The following is a 7,993-nucleotide window of genomic DNA, read 5'->3' as shown; positions in this document are numbered from 1 at the left end:
CAGCGCCGAGCCAGCCCGCCGCCGCGCCGCACCATCGCCGCCTCGGAGCACCTCCTGAGGCAGCGCCGCCTCGCGCAGGATCCGCCGCAGAAGGGGAAAAGCCAAAGGCCGCCGCCGCCGGCGCCGTCTGGTCGAGCCCGGCGCCGCACGCCGGCGACGGCGGGGAGAGGGAGGGTGGGGGGGAACGCTGGAGGAGAAGGATGGACGTCACGGCCGGCCGCCCATGGGGGACGGACGCGGTCGCGCGAGGGGTTCTTCAAATGGGTTCCCTCTTACCTATAGATGCCTCGATCATCCTAAGAATCCATTTGTGCACCCCTAATATATCTGATTTTTGGTCTTGGGCTCATGATAAAAGAGGTATTTTCAGTGCCCGCTCAGCCTACCGAATGATGGTTCAGACCAAGTACAATCAAGAAGAGGGTGGCTATTTCATAAATTTGGGTCATCGACAACTGCTGCTGAAGGGGGGGATTTGGTGTAAGCTTTGGAGTACTCTTGTCCCGTCGAATATAAAGGTATTTTTATGGAGAATATCTTTGCACTTGATGTCAACTTTCGATACACCTAACAATCGCAGCATGGCTCCCTCGCCTTGCTGCTCTTCGTGTGAAAGAGAAGACTTCTGGCGTCATGCTCTTCTAGACTGTTCCATGACTAGAAGTGTATGGGCATTGGCAAATCCAGAAGTGGTGGAACATATGATTTTGACAGATGAGGGCAATGGAAATGAGTTGCTTTTGTTGATAAAGGGTTCCTTATCGCATACTGACTTTGTGATGATGGCAGTAACACTTTGGGCGATTTGGTCGGCCTGCTGAAAAGCGGTCAATGAAAATGAGTTCCAACCACCTGTTCCAACTTATCTACTTGTCCAAAACTCTGCATGTGTGTTGCGGACAAAGATAAGAAAGATGTATTTTTTGCGGATGATAAGAAAGATGTTCATCCAAGGAAGAAAGAGTCTGGAAGGTTAACATGGACACTGCCACCGAATGGTTTTGCCAAGTGTAATGTCGACGGAGCTGTTGCGCGACATGGGGGCGGACGAGCAGTTGCAGCAGTTTCTGGAGATTACAATGGCTGGCTTATACCTCAGGTTATCATCAATCACTTTCATTGATATACAAATTTCCCAAACATGGAAGCTTTGGTAAATGGGGAGGACAACATGCAGCGGTAACCAAGGAGCTTATTACCCACAAGGGAATTTTTGAGGCTTGGAATTTCATGTATGAAGCTAGGAGCAGAAACTCAGAAGCAGATAGTTGAGCAAAATTTTCTTTTTCTTTAGAGTTTGGTAGGCATGGCTGGTTGACACAACCTCATGATCTTGTAACAATCCCTATGAACATTGTTGATCAGTAAAGTACCGTTGTTCCCCCAAAATAAAATAAAAAATCTAACAAGCAAAAATGTTGCTTCATGAAAAATTAACTTTCTCGTTCCATATACAACCATATATATGTAGTAGAGCTATATCATTCCTGATCTACTTGCTATATGGCCGGCAACCTGTTGGGGCTGGACAGCAACAATGCGCTGCACAAATTCACCGACACGGCAAATATGCACACTACATATCCCCCTCTACTTGTGATGAACTTTGAGGATAGCTTCAACCAACAATTAAGCAGCGGAATAACACAAACAACATGCACAAGTGACACAGGATTTAACGTGGAAAAATCTCCTCAACTTGAGGAGTAAAAAACCATGGCTGTGGACCGACCGGTCCACACAACTTCACTATGAGAATGGTGAGTACAAAGTCTTCTCTAGAACCTCTATAGAGATTTACAACACACTCTCCACGTTGCCAACCGGCAACAGCAACAACAACCACAAGAAGATTTCAGCAAAGCAGAGTTTACACAGCTTTTGTACCCTCTAGTGTTTTGCGAACTGCTCTTAAACCGCTGAACCAAACAACACCAAATTTGGCAGACAAGTAGACACACGAGTTCCTGATATCCCCTCCAAATTTCAGCTCAATCGGACATCGTTTGCCTACCCAAACTGTTCGTCTTCCAAAACTACTCTGTTCTGAAACTACAGCAGTCAGAGCTGACAAAACCACTCTCAAATCTGATGCTCCACTGACCCAATCCTCAAACCAGATAACCAAATCGAAGTACTCAAAGTAAGGAACGAGCTCACCAAGTTTGGGGTCGATCCAAGCACATTTGAGCCTCCAATCACCAGCTTGAACACTGCCTAGTCAGATGCAGCAAATCTGGACAGAACCTCTACTTCCTCTTCTTCCTCTCTCCTAGGTTGTGTTTTCTCTTATGTGCTCTCTCTCTCTCTCTCACTCTCACGAATGGCAGCCACCGCCAGCAAGGGGTGGAGTGGCTAGAGCTTTCTTCTTGCTTCACTTCCCTTGGAAGCGCTCTCAACCGTTGGACGCAGCGAAGATCAACGGCTGACATGTGTTGGACTTATGGGCTGATGTTGGGCTGCCAACACACCTCCATGTGGAGGTACTTAGCCCAACAAACTCCCCCTCCCGACATCATGGAGGGTCTCACTGCCTTCCGGCAGCCATGCCAGCGAGCCGGCGGCATACTTCGAGCTTCTTCCTCGTCACCACTTTAGTCAACATATCAGCCCCATTGTCATCGGTGTGAACCTTCTCAAGTTGCATTTTCTTGGAATACAGCACATCTCGAATTCAATGATAACGGACTTCTATATGCTTAGACCTTGAATGAAAACTTGCATTCTTACTCATGTGGATAGCACTTTGATTGTCACAAAACAACACATAGTTGTCCTGTTTTAAGCTCACAAGCCAACCGTTTCAGCCACATAGCTCTTTGCTCGCCTCTGTTATAGCAATGAATTCAGTTTCAGTTGTATTCAATACCACACACTTCTGCAGCCTGCTTTGCCATGACACCGCTCCCCCTGCATAGGTAACCAAGTAACCTGAGGTAGACTTCCTTCGGTCAACATCTCCAGCCATGTCAGAATCTGAAAAGGCAATCAACTTTGCTTCACCATCACCGAAGCAAAGTTTCAGATTTGTGCTGCCCCGAAGATATCTCAAAATCCACTTCACGGCTTCCCAATGAGGTCTTCCTGGATTGGACATAAATCTGCTCACAGTACTAACCGCATGAGCAATGTCAGGCCTTGTACACACCATAGCATACATCAAACTCCCAACCGCTGAAGCATAAGGAACATGATGCATTTCTTTTTTCTGCTCATCAATGGTAGGACATTGCTTTCTGCTCAACTTGAAATGGGCTGCTAGTGGACAACTCACAACTTTAGCATTTTCCATCCTGAACTTCTGAAGTACCTTCTCAATATATTTCTCTTGAGACAAGTACAACTTGTTGCAATTTCTGTCTCGCTCAATTCTCATTCCAAGAATGTTCTTTGCTGGACCTAAGTCTTTCATGGCAAAACATTTGCTCAACTCCTTCTTCAACTTAGCAATCCTAGAGACATTCTTGCCAACAATCAGGATATCATCAATATAGAGCAATAATATGATGAAATCATCACCTGAGAACCTCTGAATAAACACACAATGGTCTGAGCTACACTTCTTGTAGCCTTGCTCCCCCATGACAGTTTCAAACTTCATGTACCATTGTCTTGGTGCTTGTTTCAGGCCATAGAGACTTTTTTTCAGCTTGCACACATAGTCTTCTTTGCCTTTCACAAGAAACCCCTCAGGTTGCTCCATGTATATTTCTTCCTCTAACTCACCATGAAGGAATGCAGTGTTCACATCCATTTGCTCAACCTCCAAGTTGTGACTTGCTGCCATGCCAAGGATTACTCTTATGGATGTCATCTTCACAACCGGAGAAAAGATCTCATCATAGTCAATGCCTTTCCTCTGGCCGAATCCTTTTACAACTAGCCTGGCCTTGTACCTTGGATGTGATGTGTGCTCTTCTTGCTTGATTCTGTAGACCCACTTGTTCTTCAAAATTTTCTTGCCCTTGGGCAACTTCACCAACTCATAAGTATGATTCTTATGCAAGGAATCCATCTCTTCTTGCATAGCATTTTTCCACTCCTTCTTGTGCTCATCTTCCATTGCATCTGCAAAGCATTCAGGTTTTGAACCATCAGATAATAACACCACGTATTGATCTGAGGGATACTTGCTGGAAGGAATTCGACCCCTGTTGGATCTTCTGAGTGGAGCTGCTGGTGGACTTTCTGGTGCTGGTGCTTCCTGCTGATCCGGATCATCAACTTCAGCATCATACTCTTGTTGCTGCTGCTGGGGAGCATCTTCTTCACCAGCACCACCATGTACATCATCTTGTACATCTTCTGCATCTGCTTCAACTTGCACAGGAGCTGGAGCTGCAGGAACTGGGTCAGAATCAATCATATCTTGCTGCTGCTGAGGAGGAACCTGCCCCTTTGTCTTCACAATATCCTCAATTGTTTGGTCTTCAACAAACACAACATCACGGCTTCTCACAACTTTCCTTGCTATAGGGTCAAACAACTTGTATCCAAACTCATCACCACCATAACCAAGAAAGATACACTGTCGTGTCTTCGAATCAAGCTTTGACCTTTCATCTTGAGGAATATGAACAAAGGCCTTGCACCTAAAAACCTTCAGGTGGTCATATGAGACGTCCTTGTCACACTAAACCCTATTAGGAACATCTTCCTACAAAGGATAACTTGGTGAGAGATTAATAAGATAAACTGCAGTCATCAAAGCCTCACCCCAAAAGTGTTTACGTAGCTTTGCACTTGACAACAAGCATCTAACTCTCTCCACAATTGTCCTGTTCATCCTCTCAGCAAGACCATTCAGCTGTGGTGTCTTCGAGGGAGTAAATTGATGCACAATACCTTGCTGCTTGCAATATGCATCAAATGGCCCAATGTACACTCCTCCATTATCAGTGTGAATGCACTTGATCTTCTTCTCAGTTTCTCTCTCAACCGAGGCTTGGAATTGCTTGAATATACCTAGTACTTGATCTTTGGTCCTCAAAGTGAAGGCCCAAACTTTCCTGAAAAAGTCATCAATAAAAGTCACAAAGTACTTAGCACCACCAAGAGATCTTACCGACATTTTGCAAACATCGGAATGTATCAAGTCCAGCTTCTCGGGCTTCTTGTGGGGAGGTAGAGTCTTGAAGGCAACTCGATGTTGCTTTCCTGCTAGATAATCTGAACATTTCTTGATGTGAACTCCTTTCACATCCTTCAACAATTTTTTCTTCACTAGCACTGTCATCCCCTTCTCACTCATGTGCCCAAGTCTCTTGTGCCATAAAGCACAATGATCATCCTTCTCTAGTGCATTGACAGAAGCACTAAAGAGCTTAGCATGAACATGATACAAAACTGAGACCATTTTACCTCTTGCAACAATCATGTTGCCTTTGGTGAGCTTGTACTGCCCTTTTCCAAAACTGCTCAAGTAATCATCTCCATCAAGCAAACCAACTGAAATAATGTTGAGACGAAGTGCCTCAACATGCCTCACAGATTTGAGGACTAACCTTGTACCATTTGCGGTCTCCAAATGCACATCTCCTTTTCCAATGATGGCTGCTCTATCATTGTTCCCCATCTTCATAACACCAAAATCACCTGATATATAGTTAGTGAAGAGCTCTCTGCGAGATGTAGCATGAATGGTAGCACCGCTGTCCGGTATCCAAATCATCTCATCACCATCCACAAGGTTGACGTTTTCATCAGAAACAACAGTGATCCTCTCCTCAGTAGTGGAACCAAATCTGCCATCATTTTCTTCATGCATAACAAGCATGATGCCCTCTTCTACTGAAGTAACTCGGTTGTCCTCTGTGTCACTATTACTGTCAACTTGCTTCTGATCTTGTTTCTTATTTTTCTTTTTGTCTTTCTTCCACTTGTCACATTGCCACTTAATGTGGCCCTTCTGATGGCAGTGATGGCACTCATAATCAGCATACTTACTTTTTGATTTGCTCCTACCTCTTTCTGCCCCTTTACCTGGACCTCTACTCTTGCTTCTCCCCCTGGACTGAGTGACTAGCACCTCTGAATGTGAGGAAGAAGTGGCTTCAGCCACCTTTCTGGACTCTTCATTTAGTACCCTGGTTTTCACAAGATTCCAAGTGACAACTCCATTAGGTGCTGAATTGCAAACCGTGACCTTAAAGGTCTCCCGGCTGTCCGGTAATGAGCCTAGTAGCAGCAAAGCTCTCACTTCATCTTCAAATGTAATTCCCATTGAAGAAAGCTGATTTATAATGCCTTGGAATGTATTGACATGATCTGCAATTAGAGTGCCCTCTTTGTACCTCAAGCACATCAATTGTTTGATCAAGAACATCTTGTTTGTACCTTCTTTCCGGGCAAACAACTCTTCCAATTTCTGCCATAAGGTGTGTGCATGTGTCTCATCAATGATATGGTTCAAAACATTGTCATCGATCCATTGCCGAATAAACCCACAAGCTTGGCGATGAAGTACCTTCCATTGACCTTCCTCAATGCCCTCCGGCATCTCAGTGGAGAACACTGGCTTCCAGTATTCTTTCACATACAACAAATCCTTCATCTTGCCCTTCCATGCTTGATAATTTGTACCATTCAAAGATATCATCCTGCTGATATTCACTTTCATCTTTCACCACAAAAAACTCAGCAATTTGCACAAGCAAACCAAGGCTCTGATACCACTTTGTTGGGGCTGGACAACAACAATGCGCTGCACAAATTCACCGACACGGCAAATATGCACACTACACAACCCCCTTTACTTGTGATGAACTTTGAGGACAGCTTCAACCAACAAGTAAGCAGCGGAATAACACAAACAACATGCACAAGTGACATGGGATTTAACGTGGAAAAACCCTCCTCAACTTGAGGAGTAAAAAACCACGGCTGTGGACCGACCGATCCACACAACTTCACTATGAGAATGATGAGTACAAAGTCTTCTCTAGAACCTCTAGAGAGATTTACAACACACTCTCCACGTTGCCAACCGGCAACAGCAACAACAACCACAAGAAGATTTCAGCAAAGCAGAGTTTACACAGCTTTTGTACCCTCCAGTGCTTTGCAAACTGCTCTTAAACCGCTGAACCAAACAACACCAAATTTGGCAGACAAGTAGACACACGAGTTCCTGAGATCCCCTTCAAATTTCAGCTCAATCGGACATCGTTTGCCTACCCAAACTGTTCGTCTCCCAAAACTACTCTGTTCTGAAACTGCAGCAGTCAGAGCTGACAAAACCACTCTCAAATCTGATGCTCCACTGACCCAATCCTCAAACCAGCTAACCAAATCGAAGTACTCAAAGTAAGGAACGAGCTCACCAAGTTTGGGGTCGATCCAAGCACGTTTGAGCCTCCAATCACCAGCTTGAACACTGTCTAGTCAGATGCAGCAAATCTGGACAGAACCTCTACTTCCTCTTCTTCCTCTCTCTCAAGTTGTGTTTTCTCTTATGTGCTCTCTCTCTCTCACTCTCACGAATGGCAGCCACCGCCAGCAAGGGGTGGAGTGGCTAGAGTTTTCTTCTTGCTTCACTTCCCTTGGAAGCGCTCTCAACCGTTGGATGCAGCGAAGATCAACGACTGACATGTGTTGGACTTATGGGCTGATGTTGGGCTGCCAACACACCTCCATGTGGAGGGACTTAGCCCAACACAACCACCATTCTTTTCATGGCATATCGGATCATCACGGCCTGAAATGTAATGTACTACCAATTGCGTGACACCTCGAGCCAGTCACACGAACGAGCGGTGCTCGATGAAGTCATGGAGAGACAGTGCACCGTGCAGGCGGGTTGTTGCCATTTTTCAGCTCCGGTTTCACATGCGATGCCTCGTGTGAACGTCCAAACTCCACACGCGGTTTCCACTGTCCATCTGGAGTTTTTCCCGGAACGGGAGGCTCGGGGCTGTCCTACTGGAGCCTTTGCTACACCCGAAACGAGAAACAAATTATTGTCGATCTACTCCACTGGGCCATCCCACTACTA

The sequence above is a fragment of the Triticum aestivum genome, chromosome 4B (assembly GCF_018294505.1).
Source record: "Triticum aestivum cultivar Chinese Spring chromosome 4B, IWGSC CS RefSeq v2.1, whole genome shotgun sequence".
In the NCBI taxonomy this organism is placed as follows: Eukaryota; Viridiplantae; Streptophyta; class Magnoliopsida; order Poales; family Poaceae; genus Triticum; species Triticum aestivum.
This window is presented reverse-complemented; position numbering follows the sequence as displayed.